Source organism: Scyliorhinus canicula, chromosome 11 (genome assembly GCF_902713615.1).
Source record: "Scyliorhinus canicula chromosome 11, sScyCan1.1, whole genome shotgun sequence".
In the NCBI taxonomy this organism is placed as follows: domain Eukaryota; kingdom Metazoa; phylum Chordata; class Chondrichthyes; order Carcharhiniformes; family Scyliorhinidae; genus Scyliorhinus; species Scyliorhinus canicula.
In genome coordinates this window covers 169,364,368-169,382,683 of record NC_052156.1, presented here as the reverse complement: position 1 = coordinate 169,382,683, position 18,316 = coordinate 169,364,368, and the positions used below count along the sequence as shown (strand labels likewise).

Below are 18,316 nucleotides of genomic sequence, written 5' to 3'. Positions count from 1 at the left end.
AGGGTTTCCTGACACAGTATGTAAATTTAAAAAAATGAAAATCGCTTATTGTCACGAGTAGGCTTCAATGAAGTTACTGTGAAAAGCCCCTAGTCGCCACATTCCGGCGCCTGTCCAGGGAGGCTGGTACGGGTATGTAGATAGGCCAACAAGAGGCGAGGCCACATTGGATTTGGTACTGGGTAATGAACCAGGACAGGTGCTAGATTTGGAGGTACGTGAGCACTTTGGTGACAGTGACCACAATTCAGTTACGTTTACTTTAGCGATGGAAAGGGATAGGTATAAACCGCAGGGGAAGAGTTATAGCTGGGGAAAGGCAATTATGATGCGATGAGGCAAGACTTAGGATGCATAGGTTGGGGAAGGAAACTGCAGGGGATGGACACAATTTAAATGTGAAGCTCATTCAAGGAACAGCGACTGCGTGTCCTTGATAAGTATGTACCTGTCAGGCAGGGAGGAAGTGGTCGAGCGAGGGCACCGTGGTTTACTAAAGTAATTGAATCACTTGTCAAGAGGAAGAAGGAGGCTTATGTAAAGATGAGATGTGAAGGTTCAGTTAGGGTGCTCGAGAGTTACAAGTTAGCTAGGAAGGACTGAAAGAGAGAGCTAAAAAGAGCCAGGAGGGAACATGAGAAGTCTTTGGCAGGTAGGTATAGGTATGTCAAGAATAAAGGAATGACTAGGGTAAGATTCGGGCCAGCCAAGGACAGTAGTGGGAAGTTGTGCGTGGAGTCCGAGGAGATAGGAGAGGTGCTGAATCAATATTTTTCATCAGTATTCACGCAGGAAAAAGACAATGTTGTCGAGGAGAATACTGAGATACAGGCTACTAGACTAGAAGGGTTTGAGGTTCATAAGGAGGAGGTGTTAGCAATTCTGGAAAGTGTGAAAATAGATAAGTCCCCTGGGCCAGATTGGATTTATCCTAGGATTCTCTGGGAAGCTAGGGAGGAGATTGCTGAGTTTTTGTCATCATTGTCTACAGGAATAGTGCCAGAAGACTGGACGGGAGCAAATGTTGTCCCCTTGTTCAAGAAAGGGAGTAGAGACAACCCCGGTAACTATAGACCAGTGAGCCTTACTTCTGTTGTGGGCAAAGTCTTGGAAAGGTTTATAAGGGATAGGATTTATAATCATCTAGACACAAATAATTTGATTAGGGATAGTCAACATGGTTTTGTGAAGGGTAGGTCATGCCTCACAAACCTTATTGAGTTCAGAGAAGGTGACCAAACAGGTGGACGATGGTAAGGCATCCATGATACATATGGATTTCAATAAAGCGTTTGATAAGGTTCCCCACGGTAGGCTATTGCAGAAAATATGGAGGCATGGGATTCAGGGTGATTTAGCAGTTTGGATCAGAAATTGGTTCGCTGTAAGAAGACAGAGGGTGGTGGTTGATGGGAAATTTTCAGCCTGGAGTTCAGTTACTAGTGGTGTACCACAAGGATCTGTTTTGGGGCCACTGCTGTTTGTCATTTTTATAAATGACCTGGAGGAGGGCGGAGAAAGATGGGTGAGTAAATTTGCAGATGACACTAAAGTCGGTGGAGTTGTGGACAGTGCGGAAGGATGTTGCAAGTTACAGAGGGACATAGAAAGGCTGCAGAGCTGGGCTGAGAGGTGGCAAATGAAGTTTAATGCAGAAAAGTGTGAGGTGATTCATTTTGGAAGGAGCAACAGGAATACAGAGTATGGGCTAATGGTAAGATTCTTGGTAGTGTGGATGAGCAGAGCGATCTCGGTGTCCATGTACATAGATCCCTGAAAGTTGCCACTCAGGTTGATAGGGTTGTTAAAAAGGCGTACTGTGTGTTAGCTTTTATTGGCAGAGGGATTGAGTTTCGGAGCCATGAGGTCATGTTGCAGCTGTACAAAACTCTGGTGCGGCTGCATTTGGAGTATTGTGTGCAGTTCTGGTCGCCGCATTATCGGAAGGATGTGGAAGCATTGGAAAGGGTGCAGAGGAGATTTACCAGGATATTGCCTGGTATGGAGGGAAGATCATATGAGGAAAGGCTGAAGGACTTGAGGCTGTCTTCGTTAGAGAGAAGAAGGTTGAGAGGTGACTTAATTGAGGCATACACAATGATCAGAGGCTTAGATAGGGTGGACAGTGAGAGCCTTTTTCCTCGGATGATGATGCCTAGCACGAGGGGACATAGCTTTAAATTGAGGGGAGATAGATATAGGACAGATGTCAGAGGTAGGTTCTTTACTCAGAGAGTAGTAAGGGCGTGGAATGCCCTGCCTGCAACAGTAGTGGACTCGCCAACATTAAGGGCATTTAAATGGTCATTGGATAGGCATATGGATGATAAGGGAATAGTGTAGATGGGCTTTAGAGGGGTTTCACAGTTTGGCGCAATATCGATGGCCGAAGGGCCTGTACTGCGCTGTAATGTTCTATGTTCTATGTTCAAATATCAGAACTTGGTCATTCCTCTGCCTTCCCCATACCCCTGCATGTTATCAAACTATTCCATTTCCTCTTTAGCTTCAAATGTATCTTCCTCAATGTTCTCCCAGCTTCTTGTAGATGATGATGTTAGGCACCACCTCCTAATTCCATTTACTCTTTCCCAGAATGTTCCCTGGAGTTGATTATTCATTCGGCTTCAAATCTTAATGCAATCAACTGTCTGACATCACAAATGACAACTGTGCTAAACGGGTATTGTGTTTCTGTCACACTTTATTGATGAGGCACCGGGGACTATTTCTCAGATTGATATGGTGCCAAAATTGCATGTCTGGTCCAGAATTCCGCATTTATCTAACGCTTTGCCAACCACACGCAAGTCAAAAGGTAAGAAATTTAAATTAAAGAGTTAAATTAGAATCTTCCTTTTGAATTAAACTATTTTGTAAACTGCTGGAGCTTATGTCACCATGAATATTTTCTCCTCTTATCACCATCTGTTCTCCATTTGTTGAAAACTTCATGAGAAACTCACAGAGCTGAACGTAATCACAAAAATCATTAGGCACAGAAGATGGAGGCTGTCAGCTCCTGAAGTTCAATCTGTCTCTTGCTGCGCTACTCGGAGTATTCCTCGTATTGATCACTCTTGGCATTAATTGCTTTCTAACATTAGATCTACATTTTCTTGGTACCGAAAGCCCCTTGTCCTAAATTAGCTGAAAATAATATCTGATATATATATTTTGAAATATACCTTTCAGTGTCTCCTTTAAGGATGAAGAATCCACGATTTTCAAATCCTTCCACACCATTTAGTAGTTTGAAACAAGGGAAGGACTTATTCTTATAGAACACCAGTGAGAATCTCTGGGTGAACCAAAGTATTTCACAGCGATTGAAGTGTCATCGCTGGCAAGAAATGCAGGACCTAATTGTACATAGCAAGATCCCATAGCTATCACCAGAAAAACTGTCTTGATAATGTAATTTAAGGGACAGATATTGGCCAAGAGCTCACCTCATCATCTTCAAAAATGCCAGGGAGGTTTTCCGTCTACGTGAGAATATGTACAGGGCCGATATTTAATATCCTACCTGAATAACAGATTCCGTGACAGTGCAGCACTCCCTCAGTACTGACCCTCTGACCGTGCAGCACTTCCTCAGTACCGACCCTCTGACAGTGCAGCACTCCCTCAGCACTGACCCTCTGACAGTGCAGCACTCCCTCAGTACTGACCCTCTGACAATGCAGCCCTCCCTCAGCACTGACCCTCTGACAGTGCAGCACTCCCTCAGTACTGACCCTCTGACAGTGCAGCACTCCCTCAGTACTGACCCTCTGACAGTGCGGCACTCCCTCAGTACTGACCCTCTGACAGTGCGGCACTCCCTCAGTACTGACCCTCTGACAGTGCAGCATTCCCTCAGTACTGACCCTCTGACAGTGCGGCACTCCCTCAGTACTGACACTCTGACAGTGCAGCATTCCCTCAGTACTGACCCTCTGACAGTGCAGCACTCCCTCAGTACTGACCCTCTGACAGTGCAGCTCTCCCTCAGTACTGACCCTCTGACAGTGCAGCACTCCCTCAGTACTGACCCTCTGACAGTGCGGCACTCGCTCAGTACTGACCCTCTGACAGTGCGGCACTCCCTCAGTACTGACCCTCTGACAGTGCGGCACTCCCTCAGTACTGACCCTCTGACAGTGCGGCGCTCCCTCAGTACTGACTTTCTGACAGTGCAGCACTCCCTCAGTACTGACCCTCTGACAGTGCAGCTCCCTCAGTACTGACCCTCTGACAGTGCGGCACTCCCTCAGTACTGACCCTCTGACAGTGCAGCACTCCCTCAGTACTGACCCTCTGACAGTGCAGCACTCCCTCAGTACTGACCCTCTGACAGGGCACTCCCTCAGTACTTACCCTGTGACAGTGCGACACTCCCTCAGTACTGACCCTCTGACAGTGCGGCACTCCCTCAGTACTGACCCTCTGACAGTGCAGCTCTCCCTCAGTACTGACCCTCTGACAGTGCGGCACTCCCTCAGTACTGACCCTCTGACAGTGCAGAACTCTCAGTACTGACCCTCTGACAGTGCGGCACTCCCTCAGTACTGACCCTCTGACAGTGCGGCACTCCCTCAGTACCGACCCTCTGACAGCGCGGCACTCCCTCAGTACCGACCCTCTGACAGGGCAGCACTCCCTCAGTCTTCGTTGTTAATTCTACCGGGAGATGCCACAAACAGTTCATGCAAACAAATCTCTGAGGGAATTGAGGATCACTGATCCCAAAACCCAAGATTACACCTTGGGCGGGATTCTCTGACTCCCCCCCCCCCGCTGGGCTGGGTAGGGGACAATTCCGCCCCTTGTCTCCGCAGCTGCTGCATAAATAAAAAGTGTTACTTTCAAGATCTTTTCCATAACCATATGGATAGCGGTCACTGCCTTTCAGCGTGTGGCCGATATTCAGTAACTTCAAACAAATGCTTCGGTAACATTTGAATCAATGAACACATGTTGTTTTTCAAGTCAATGACATTACCCCTGTTTTTCTTTCCACTGACGCTGCCTCTCCTGCTGAGCATTTCCAGCATTTCCGGTTTTTATTTCAGAGTTTTCGCATTGGCCGTATTTGCTTTTCTTTCAGGAGTGAACGGTAAGGAAATAGTTTTACACACAGGTGATGGATGTTTGGAACTTTCTTCCAAGAACAGTAATTGTTGCTGGACCAATACTGAGAATGGTTGATTGCAGTCATCACACTTCATCAAGGATATGAGAGTCCAGTGCAGAGGAGGTTCACCAGAATGGTTCCAGGGACGGGTAGGAGAAGCTGGGGTCAGGGCCTGGAAGAAGTGGGTGCAAATCATCCCAAATATCGTGGCTGGGGGCTGGGGGGGGGGGGGGGCTCAGCATTTTAAATGGAATTCTCAAGTTGTCCACATGAAGCAGACAAAGTTCACTTTTGAAAGACCAGCAGCAGGAGCAAATATCATGAGTATTCTCGGTTGATCAGGGTAAGTTGGAGGGGGCTGGGGAGCAGGGCTTTGAGGGGAGTTTGGGGTGAACGTTTCATGCAGCCTGACAGATGAAAGTCACCTTCGACTTTCCCCCGCAAATATAAATTTATTGTCACTGAGCCCATATGGTGCAATGAGTTCTGAGGCAGTCAAAATCTGTTTTATCATCTGCAGTGTTATAAATAACTAACGGGATATTTTACTGTCAAATCAACAATATTGAACGATACTGTTGAAGTAAAATTTGAACCCTCTGGTTTGTTCGGTGGTTGCAGTGGAATTATCGAAACGGTGCACACAAACTAACACTATTATATCACTGCTGCCCTAAATATTAATGTCCCACGCTGCAGTTATATCAGATGATATTTGTAATTAGATGCCAACAATGGGAGTTATCATTTTACTGGGACCTTCCTGTGATTAATTGATGAATTTGTTGGTGAACCGAGAAAGGGGAAAGCAATCATACCTAACAGAGAGGGAGGGTTAAAGTGGGCTGGATGCGGCGAGAGGGGCCCAGAAACAGCAGAAGTCCCAGGGTCCATGATTTCTCTCCATGGCTCGAACTGGGATTGTTCTCCTTGTAGCAAAAGAGATTGATTTGAAAGAGGTGAAAAAGATGATGACAGGTTTGGATAAGTTGGACATAGGGAAGCTGCCCCCGTTAACTGATAATCTTAGGATGGGGGACACAGATTTCAGGTTTTGGGAAACTGATGCAGAATGAGTTTGAAGAGGAGCCTTTTACACAGTGGGTGCTAATGGTCTGGAACGTGCTGCCTATGAGGGTAATGGAAGCAGTGTCAATGAATGATCTCAAAAGAAAATTAGCTGGGCATTTGCAGGAAATAAACTTATTGAGCGGCGGTGACAGGCGTCTCTGTGGCGCAATCGGTTAGCGCGTTTGGCTGTTAACCGAAAGGTTGGTGGTTCGATCCCACCCAGAGACGAGTGTTTGTTCCACCCCAGAATTGGGGCAGCATGGTAGCATGGTGGTTAGCATAAATGCTTCACAGCTCCAGGGTCCCAGGTTCAGTTCCCGGCTGGGTCACTGTCTGTGCGGAGTCTGCACATCCTCCCCGTGTGTGCGTGGGTTTCCTCCGGGTGCTCCGGTTTCCTCCCACAGTCCAAAGATGTGCGGGTTAGGTGGATTGGCCATGTTAAATTGCCCGTAGTGTCCTAAAAAGTAAGGTTAGGGGGGGGGGGTTGTTGGGTTACGGGTATAGGGTAGATACGTGGGTTTGAGTAGGGTGATCATTGCTCGGCACAACATCGAGGGCCGAAGGGCCTGTTCTGTGCTGTACTGTTCTATGTTCTAAAGGTGAACTGGAAGATATCCGTCTGAAACAGAGACTTTTATCCTTTTTATTTATTATTTCTCTTTACACCGTTCTTCCCCTCGGTGTTTATCTGTCTTGTGTGTGTGTAGAGGGTGGGGGCGATTAAAGAAGGTGGTTAGGAACTTGATAACAGTTAGTCAGCTGTATTTGCTGCATATTTAATTATGGTTATTGATATTAATAAAAATTAATGTGTTTAAATTTACAAAAGCTGGTGACTGTAGCTATTCGGCAGTCAGAGATCAAAGACTTTGAGTACTTTCTGAATATTATTTGCTCATTTCAATTGTGTTGCTACTCTGGATCAAATGGCGCTGGAATTGACTGCGCACTAGCCCAGGGGTCGTAGCACTATGTGTATAAGTAATTGAAGGTGACCGGACAGGTTGACAGCACGATTAATAAAGCAAATAGTATCTTCGGTTTTATCGACAAAGCATAGAGTACACAAGCTCATGTTAAACCTGAATAAAACACTGGTTCAGCATCAACTAGAATATTATGTCCAGTTCTGGAGGCCATTCTTTCTGAAAGAGGTGAAGATGATTAGAGAAAGCGCAGGAAAGATTTATGAGAATGGTTCCAGGGATAAGGAACTTCAGTTAGGAAGGTAGATTGTAGAAGTTGGAACTGTTTTCCTTGGAGAAAGTTGAGATTTGAAACAAGTGTTCAAACTTATGTGGGGTTTGTCCAGAGTAGATCCGGAGAAACTGTTCATATTGGCGGCAGGATTGAGAAAAGGGTCACAGATTTCAGGTAATAGCAAACGTAATAATATCAACATGAAATGAAACAATTTCACCTGCCGCATAGTCAGGATCGAGCATGTGATGGAGGCAGGTTTAATTGAGGCTTTCAACAGGAAATGTAATTATTATCTGAAAATGTAGAATGTGCAAACTACAAGGAGAAGGCACAGAAGTAGCACAACGTGAATTTCTCCTTCAGAGGCCAACACAGACATGATGGCCAAATGGCCTCTTTCTGTCACCATTGTAGATTCTGTGATATTGGGATACAACAGCGGAATGGGATAGAGCAGGGAAATGGGATAGAGCAGGGAGACGGGATAGAGCAGGGTCACGGGATAGAGCAGGAAGACGGGATAGAGCAGGGGAACAGGATAGAGCAGGGAAAAGGGATAGTGCAGGGGTTGGAATAGAGCAGGGGAACAGGATAGAGCAGGGAAACGGGATAGATCAGGGGAACGGGATTGAGCAGGGAAACGGGATAGAGCAGGGAAACGGGATAGAGCAGGGAAACGGGATAGAGCAGGGAAACGGGATAGAGCAGGGGAACGGGATACAGCAGGGGAACGGGATTGAGCAGGGGAACGGGATACAGCAGGGAAACGGGATAGAGCAGGGAAACAGGATAGAGCAGGGGAATGGGATAGAGCTGGGAAACGGGATAGAGCAGGGAAACGGGATAGAGCAGGGTAACGGGATTTATTAGATTGCTCTACGGAGAGCTGGTATGGACCATGGGACAAATGGCCTTTTTTTGTGTTGTTTGACTCTAATAAATTCACCATGAAATGTTTTTGATGGTGCGGGGAATGTTTTTGATGGTGATGGGAATGTTTCTGATGGCAATGGGAATGTTTTTGATGGCAATGGGAATTGTGTAACTTTTGCACTGCTTCGTGCTAAATATTATTTTTAAATTTTACCTGTGTTGGCTTCTGAAATTCAAAAACTGGAGACACAAATCTGCCCTTATCTGGAATAAAGTCTCAGTCTCAGATGTGACAATGTTGCTGTTCTCAATGCCAGTTACTCAGTTCATTTCCCAAAAGAGAAATCCACTGAACAGTAATTACATTCAATAATAATTTCCAATTAAAATAAAAATTAGATTGAACAATTACTGAACAAACACAAAGGAAAGTAGCAACTTGGGATCATGTACCTTCACAATGGAAGATCAGGAATACAATTCCCAAGCTGTTGTCAGGAGCCTGGAAAATTCAGTCAAATTTAACTAAAGATGATGCTAATAATTTAACAAACTGAGGAATGTGTCACTGCTTTGAGTTTTTTATCGAGTTTATGCTGCTCCGATCTGCTCCGCTGAAGACAGTATCAGCCTCGTAACCACACCAACTTCCCCGAACAGGCGCCGGAATGTGGCGACTAGGGGTTTTTCACAGTAACTTCATTGAAGCCTACTCGTGACAAGAAGCGATTTTCATTCATTTCATTTCATTTCAGTATCTTCTCTGAGGTTCTAATTGCCAACCTCAAAATAATCTTCATGTCGAATGCAATTCCACCTACCCCACCCCTGACTTTGAAGGAACAGTTTAAATTCAGTTAAGACATCTATCTGTCTAGAAGTTAATAAGGAAATGGGGGAAGGTGCCACATGTGAAAATAAAGCTAATCAGTTTGACTATTTCACAAAGCATTTACACAGTGATGCTAAAAGCAGCAAAACACATTGCAGAGCGGTTTGCAGCTCACTGCTCTTCTCACTGACCCGATGTCTAAAGCAGATGTTGTAATTTCAGATACCTACTTTGGGCACAAATCTCCCCAAATATTTCGAAGTGTGGTCTCTGGTGGGAAACATGGTGGGATTTCCATTGGGTGGGTCGACAGGGTCCGGATCCCCAGATCGCAATCCCTCCTCAATTAGGATTTTGCTTTGCGGGGGGGGGCAAGTTTTGCAGCGATGCTGAGAGGAGCAGAGATTAATCATGCTGACGAGGTAGACTTCAAGGAGATCGGGGTGCTGATTTTAAAGGGCGGCTCGATAGCAAAGTGACAGTAAAGCCCCCCCCACCCCCACCTCACTCTCTCTCCCCCCACCACCTTTGGGCTTTGGTCTCCTTTCAAGCCCTGCTCCCTTCTCGCCAGAATCAGCACCCCCTCCATAATTGCTGATAACAGCGGCACCCCCTCTGATGAGCAATATCCTGATATGGGGTCACTAATAATAATCTTTATTAGTGCCACAAGTAGGCTTACATTAACACTGCAATGAAGTTACTGTGAAAAGCCCCTCGTCGCCACATTCTGGCGCCTGTTCGGGTACACTGAAGGAGTATTCAGAATGTCCAATCTCCCCTTCATGCCCCCTTGACAGGCCCTGCCCCTTGGCAGTGCCGATCTGGCACCCTGCCCCTTGGCAGTGCCGATCTGGCACCCTGCCAGTCATCACATCTGGAGTCTCCGGTGGTGGAGACCAGCAGCGATTCTCTCCTGATTCTGGTTGAAATGACGGGTGGGAGAATAGCGGAAGCCAGGAGAATTCAGCTTTAAGCTGATTTTGAATATTTAAATGCTCCTTTTAACGTGCCAATCTTGTTCCCATCACAAAGCGGGAATTGCACGTGGCGCAATGCAGCCGGAGAATTGCCCCTTTTAACTTTAGTATCTTTGTGCAAATTGCCAAATCTGGGGCTGTATTTTCAGTGTTGAGACAGACAGAAGTCAGGAAATTTCCAGCCCATCGTTGGTTGTGCGATGGTGGGGGCGGGGAGGGGGGAGGGGGAAATGGGTGCAGGGAGGGTGATGGGGAGGGGGGAGAGTGCACGGGGAGGGGGTGGGGGTGGGTGAGGGATGCTGTGTTGGACTAGGTGGATTTCTCTTTGAAAGCACTGGTACAGACTCGATGGGCTGAATGACGTTCTTCTGTACTGCGCTATTCTATTCTACGGGACCTGAAGCACATCACCAAAGCACTCGGTAGAAGTTGCCGAGGGTTAATGGGTTGGGTGGGGGATGGGGGTGCGACCTGTAAACTGGAAAAGAAGCAGGACACACGATTTATTTTGCTAACCCTGACAATGTAGCGCTCCTTTTACATTGTCTGGGCCTCAACTATAAATCTCCTGATTCAGCACAAGATAGCGAGCTGACATGTGACACACCATCTGCTCTCATCAGAAATACTTTAATGACCTGTTTCTCAGACAGCTTTCTTTCAGATCACCAGAGGAGGTTTGGACCATTGTCCGTGTCAGCCTGAGGGGTGGGAGGGGGGAGAACGGGAGGGGTGGGGGGGAGAACGGGGGTGGGGGGAGAACAGGGGGGTGGAGGGGAGTGGACGGATGGGGGGAGGGGGGAATGACAGGGGCTGCTGGACAAAATGATGCCCCAATCTGCAAAAAGCAAGCTCACCGGATGGAAATTTTAACCGAAACACATTTCTGGAATACAAGTCCATTGGCACAAGTCACTCTCTGCTAATTTCCCAAAAGGCCTTTTCCCCTCTGTAAAGTTTGCACAATGCATATAATGTCCATGGGGACGGGGATCACAGTGGTAGTGAGATGTCGATTGTCCTTCATTGACTCAGACTAGTAAACACTGTCCACTGTGACTGACTGGATCCCTCTCCCAGATCAGAAGCCTGGCTGGTTTAAAATCTACAAACGTCATACTGCCACTTCAGGAAAGGTTAGTACTGGAATTTTGTCCGCACACACAAGTCCCATGTCGGGACCAAGTGGGGACCCTGACCCCATTGGGAAAATGGTAAATGGCAGCTCATTCAGAAACCACAAGTGGGTCTACCTCCCCATTGAGAAGAGTGGCCCTTCACTCGGAGCTGTTTCTCCAGTCTCAGGCAGCTCTGCAATCTTAGCACCAGCAATGGAGGTGATTGTTACTGAGGTTACTGGGAGGAGGAGATGGTTCCTCCACATTGGAATGGCCTCAAAGGGCCAACAGCAAAAATATGGATGTGTCAGTGACGTATATGTAGGCCTCGGCAACTGAATGGCTGATCCCTCCAGTAGGGGCATGTGGGTGTAGCCAATGCCACCAGTGGGCAGTTGGGAGGGTCTTGGTGTCGGAGGCAGTTTCCCTACATGGCAGGAGGCTGTTCTACTGCCACTAAATTGCCGGCATCCATCCTGGTAAAATGGCTGCCAATAGACCAATTAATTACCTGGGAATATCCTCCAATGGAGGGAACACTGAACTTCCCTGAACTTTCTGCAGCCACTTTACCAAAGTTCTTGCCTCCCAGCCCATCGTTAAACGGCTGGTAAAATTCCAAGTCAGAAATCTAAGCTGGATGGTAATTTATGTAACATCATTACCAATTAAGCCAGTCACGAACCTACCACAGGAAGGGGGCTCAGGCACATTCTCCTGTCACATCAATCAAATGCCATACAAAATACAACAAAGCAGAAAGCTAATTTCAATCCTTTGATTATCTCAAGAGGCATTCAATTTGCAGGTGCCTCAGTATTGAAAATGAATGTGCGTATCAGTGCAAGATCACAGAATAGATTTGGAAGCCAGCCCAGGCAAACACTCTTAATCAAACATATATTTCAGTTTTGTGACCTCGAACACAAAATTAAATTACGTGTGGCATTGAAACTTGTTCTGTAATTATCCCCAATCCCATAGTTACACCCAAAGACTAGAAACAAATGGAAATGTTATATTAATGACAGAAGAGGAATCTGTTGAGTATTACTGGGGAAGCATTCACCTAAACTCTCTACATTTTAGATGAATGAGAGGTGATCAAATGGAGGTATAGAAGATGATAAAAGGTATGAATAAAGTAGACATGGAGCGGATTATTCCACTTGTGGGGCATTCTAGAATGAGAGGATAAGGGGTAACAAATTTAAAATGGAGATGTGGAGAAGCTACTTCTCCCAAAGGGGCGTGAATTTGTGGAATTTGCTACCCCAGAGTGTGGTGGATGCTGCGGCAGTGAGTAAATTAATGGAGAAGTTAGACAGATTTTTAAATGGAATTTATGAACAGAATATCAAACATATCAGCAAACGTCAAACATCAACAATGCTACAAATAATTAAATTAAACTTCACAAATTTACACTATTGACAAATTAACTTGCAATCCAATTATCTAAGCTGATCTGCATTAACAAACCAATAATTTGTTTTGCCTCTGCTATTATAACACTAAATACAAATGAAATCCTGGCATTCTCCAATCCAGATATATTGGGAAGGTTACAGGTGAAATGAAAATCGCTTATTGTCACGAGTAGGCTTCAAATGAAGTTACTGTGAAAAGCCCCGAGTCGCCACATTCCGGCGCCTGTTCGGGGAGGCTGTTACGGGAATCGATCCGTGCTGCTGGCTTGCCTTGGTCTGCTTTCAAAGCCAGCGATTAGCCCTGTGAGCTAAACAGGTCAATCATTCCCTCAATTATGGAGCTCTCGTAACAAAAGTGGCCTCAGAACCCCTGGTCTAGGAAATAGAGAGGAATAAATTTAGAAGCTATCCGCATTTTCTGTCATGATTCAGTACTTCCTCATCAATAAACCCCATATATACCCTGAATGAGGACAGGAGTCTGGCCAACAAAACAAAAGCTCAAAATAAAAACTATCTAAACATTGAAGGGGAACGAGGACGGCACAGTGGCACAGTGGTTAGCACTGCAGCCTCACAGTGCCTGGGACCCAGGTTCAATTCCGGCCTCGGGTGATTGTGTGGACTTTGTACGTTCTCCGGGTCCTCCAGTTTCCTCCGGGTGCTCCGGTTTCCTCTGTGTGCTCCGGTTTCCTCTGTGTGCTCTGGTTTCCTCCGGGTGCTCCAGTTTCCTCCAGGTGCTCCGGTTTCCTCCAGGTGCTCCGGTTTCCTCCCACAGTCCAAAGACGCGTAGGTTAGTTGGATTGGTCATGTTAAATTGACCCTGGGGGTGGGGTTGCAAGAATAGGGTGGAGAATTAGGCCGAGGTATAGTGCTATTTCCAAGGGTTGATGCAGACTCAATGGGTCGAATTACCTCCTTCTGCCTGTTATTAATTTTGGCTTTTTGGGTTTTAACATGTTTAGAGATCAAAATTAATTGAAGTATGATCATGCAAATAGTAAAGCTCTACTTTGTCCCAATTCGAATCTAATAGCATTTTAAGTGCTATTAACAGATGAAGTGAGGAGTTCAGTAACTAAGATTATGTGAAATGGATACCGATGATCAAAAGGGAAGGATATAAATGAACAAAAGCTAAAACAGGATTGTTGCAGGTAATTTAAGCAGGGGGCTGAGATATTTCCTGATGGTCGTAAAGCAGGTTAATGGGTGCCGCGGTATGGAGATGGGTCAAGTCAGGGTTCAGGTGGGAGGGGTACAGGGTGGAATCCTATCATCGTTTTCCAAAGTTTCAGGTTCAGCCTGGCATGTAACTCTCCAGTTTCACAGATCCATTTTCCCTCCACATCCTGAGCTTCTTTGCAGAAAGAAAATGAGTGGATGTGGTTTATGCCGTCACACTGGTGGGGCGGAGCTGGCGGCAAGCGACCCAGGATCGTGTGCTGTCTTTAAAGGCATCCCGATCAGAACAAAAGTGTTAATTCCCTCCCCACCCCCACAGACAATGATTGCAAGCTCCCACTTCCCCTCCCCAACACAGCGGCAGTATCGCCGACGTTTTCACCCCCCACAGTTGCCGTTACCCTCCCCGTGGCAGCAAGTTCCCTCCTCACTGCCATCTCTTCCCCACCACACAATGGAACCCAACCCCTGGTGCTGCCCCTTGGCACAGGGTGGCACTGCCAGATTGGCAATGCCAGGTCCCTGTAAGCTTTCAATCAGCATTGCCACTAAAATGTTCTTTCAGTTTTAGTCATCAAGTTAAGAATAAGTTTGGTCGCGTTATGGGCCAGGGTTTAGAAAACTCCAAAGTTTATTATGGAGTTTACCTGACCCACAACTGTTTATGGATTTTGGTTACGGGGCTCTCTGTCAGGTTGTTATTCAACAGAGGCCTTTTACTCAAAAACAAACTTTATTCTATGAATTCAGTTAACATTTTTATAAACACATACAGTAACCTTTTTGTATCAACTACAACCATAAATACCCCACACAGCTACCTTCTCCACCCCCCACTCTAACTATATAATTTATAGTAAGAAGTCTTACAACACCAGGTTAAAGTCCAACAGGTTTGTTTCAAACACGAGCTTTCGGAGCACGGCTCCTTCATTCACCTGAAGAAGGAGCCGTGCTCCGAAAGCTCGTGTTTGAAACAAACCTGTTGGACTTTAACCTGGTGTTGTAAGACTTCTTACTGTGCTCACCCCAGTCCAACGCCGGCATCTCCACATCATATATAATTTATCACATTTCTACCTGTCTTCAGATCTGTACATACAGAGTCGGAATGTTAACTCTGTTTCTCTCTCTCACAGATACTGTCTGGCCAGCTGAGTTTATCCAGCATTTCCTTTTTTTAAATTACCACTGCCTTCTTAACCTGCACAATCTCAAGAGCATTCCTAATGTGGTTTCTTCCGTCTCTTTCCATAACGAATTTGCGTTTTAGGTTTTTATTTTTGGAGCAAAGTGCTGATGGCAAAACTATTAATGCTGAAGCTGCAGAGATTCCAATTTACTGTCAGCAGTGAGAGTGTGTCTGGAACACGGTGGTGCAAAGTTCTAACTATACAGCCCAAAATAAACGTAGTAATGAGCAACAGACCTTTGACAGCTTACCGAACATCAAATAAACAACTTCCATCGTGATTTTGTAGCAACTATTTTAATATTGACACGTGAAGATCTGTAGCTCATAATTGCTTTTGAAAATGTCCCTTGTCTCATAAACCCGCTCAATATCAGAGGGTTGGTAACTCATGATTTATTGGTGCAAAGACTTGAGAAATTTCCCTTCAGCTTACTGTATTAAAATGTGTGAATAATCACAATTAAACTGAGCGATGACAGTTTCTGATCCACAGAGCAAAAAACAGCAGTCTGTTATAATCCAAATCTGGAACCCTATTTTGCTGACCCACTAATATCACAGAATCACAGAATAATACAGTGCAGAACAGGCCCTTCGGCCCATCGATTCTGCACCAATGCATGAAAAACACCTGACCTGCCTACCTAATCACATTTGCCAGCACTTGGCCCATATTCTTGAATGTTGTGACGTGCCAAGTACTCATCCAGGTACTTTTTAAAGGATGTGAGGCAACCTGCCTCTACCCCCCTCCCAGGGAGTGCATTCCAGACCATCACCACCCTCTGGGTAAAATGGCTTTTCCTCAAATCCCCCCTAAACCTCCCATCCCTCACTTTGAACTGACCCTTCAACTAAGGGGAACAGCTGCTCCCTATCCACCCTGTCCATTCCCCTCATAATCGTGTCCACCTCGATCAGGTCACCCCTCAGATTTCTCTGCTCCAGAGAAAACAACCCAAGCCTATCCAACCTCTCTTTATAACTGAAACGTTCCATCCCAGGCAACATCCTGGTGAATCTCCTCTGCACCCCCTCCAGTGCAATTACATCCTTCCTATAGTGTGGCAACCAGAATTACACACAGAACTCCAGCTGTGGCCTCACCAAAGTTCTATACAACTCCAACATGACCTCCCTGCTTTTGTAATCTATGTCTCGATTGATAAAAGCAAGTGTCCCATATACGCCTTTTTCACCCCCCTATTAACCTGCCCTTCTGCCTTCAGAGATTTATGGACAAACTTTGTTCTTTGGAAATTCCCAGTATCATAGTATACTTGATTGTCAAATTACTCCTTCCAAAGTGTATCACCTCTCACTTTTCAGGGTTAAGTTCCATCAGCCACTTCTCTGCCCATTTGACCATCCCGTCTCTATCTTCCTGTAACCCAAGACTCTCAACCTCAGTGTTCACCACCAGTCTTTGTGCCATCCACAAACTTACTGATCCTACCCCCCACATAGTCATCTATGTCATTTATATAAACAACAAACAATAGGGGGCCCAGCACAGATCCCTGGGGTACACCACTGGTCACTGGCTTTCAGTCATTAAAGCAGCCGTCTGTCATCACCCTCTGTCTCCTGCAGTGAAGCAAATTATGAATCCACCTTAACAAATCACCCTGTATCCTATTTGCCTTCTTTAGAAGTCTCCCGTGAGGGACCTTATCAAAGACTTTGCTGAAATCCATGTAAACTACATCAACTGCACTACCCTCATCTGCACACTTGGTAACATGCTCAAAAAATTCAATCAAATTTGTTAGGCATGACCTCCCTCTGACAAAGCCATGCTGACTATTCCTGATTAAACCTTGCCCCTCTAAGTGGAGATAGATTCTCTCCTTCAGAATCTTCCCCACCACTGACATGAGACTCACTGGTCTGTAGTGAGGCACTGACCCTGGAATGACTGGTAGGGACCTACCAGGAGTTTTATATACCATAACTGTAAATCAGCTAAAGTTCTTTATTCTTACTCAGTGTGGACTCTCCATGACTTTATTTAACTTATAAACTCCAATGAGTCCAGGCCCAACCTACTCAACCTCTCCAACAAGAAAATCCCTCCAAACCCAGATCAACCGAGTGAACCTTCCCTGCACTGCCTCCAATGTCAATATATCTTTCCTTGATAAGAGGACCATAATTCCATTATTTTACAGGATACAAAAGTGAGACTTGCAGCTATACATTAACTTTTTCGAAAATGGGGACTGTTAGCTCATGACAACATGGATACAAAATTGGGTGAGTAATAGGAGGCAGACAGTAATGGTCAATGGATATTTTTTGGGGTGGAGGAAAGTTTGTAGTGGTGTTCCCCTGGGGTCGGTATTGGGACTCTTGCTTTTCCTGATAGAAATGCTCCAGATCTTGGTGCATAGGGAACAATATCAAAGTTTGTGGATGACACAAAACTTGGAAGTATTGTGAACTGTGAAGAGGACAGTGTAGAACTTCAAAAGAACACAGAAAAGTTGGTGGGGTGGTTGAATTATTGGCAGATGAAGTTCAATGTGGAGAAATGTGAAGTGATGCATTTTGGGAGGAAGAACATGGAGAGACAATGTAAAATAAGAGATATTCTTAAAAGGATTTCAGAAGCAAAGGGACCTGTGTTTAGATGTTTATAGAGATGGGGAGGTGATGGTGCAGTGATATTAGACCATAAGACATAGTTGCAGAATTAGGCCACTCGGCCCATCGAGTCTGCTCCGCCATACAATCATGGCTGATATTTTTCTCATCCCAATTCGCCTGCCTTCTCCCCATAATCCCTGATCTCCTTATTGGGGCTTTTCACAGTAACTTCATTGAAGCCTACTCGTGACAATAAGCGATTTTCATTTCATCAAGAACCTTTCTATCTCTGTCTTAAAGACACTCAATGATTTGGCCCCACAGCCTTCTGCGGCAAATAATTCCACAGATTCACCACCATCTGGCTGAAGAAATCCCTCCCCATCTCTGTTTTAAAGGATGATCCCTTCATTCTAAGATTGTAACCTCTGCTTCTAGTTTTTCCTACAAGTGGAAACATCCTCTCCTGGTCCACTCTATCCAGGCCTCGCAGTATACTGTAAGTTTCAATAGGATCTGCCCTCATCCTTCTAAACTCCAACGAGTACAGACCCAGAGTCCTCAAACGTTCCTCATACGACAAGTTCTTCATTCCAGGGATCATTCTTGTGAGCCTCCTCTGGACCCTTTCCAAGGCCAGCACATCCTTCCTTAGATATGGGGCCCAAAACTGCTCACAATACTCCAAATGGGGTCTGAACAAAGTCTTATACAGCCTCAG

The 18,316-nt window shown here is 45.6% G+C and overlaps 1 protein-coding gene and 1 non-coding gene across 7 annotated transcripts in view; one reads left to right on the top strand and one right to left on the bottom strand.

Annotated features, from left to right (window-relative positions):
• pcloa (piccolo presynaptic cytomatrix protein a) overlaps positions 1-18,316 on the bottom strand; it is a 543,385-nt gene that overhangs the window by 408,798 nt on the left and 116,271 nt on the right. The window lies entirely within an intron of this gene.
• trnan-guu lies at positions 6,345-6,418 on the top strand. Its single transcript has one exon. It is a non-coding gene; the product is annotated as a tRNA-Asn (tRNA).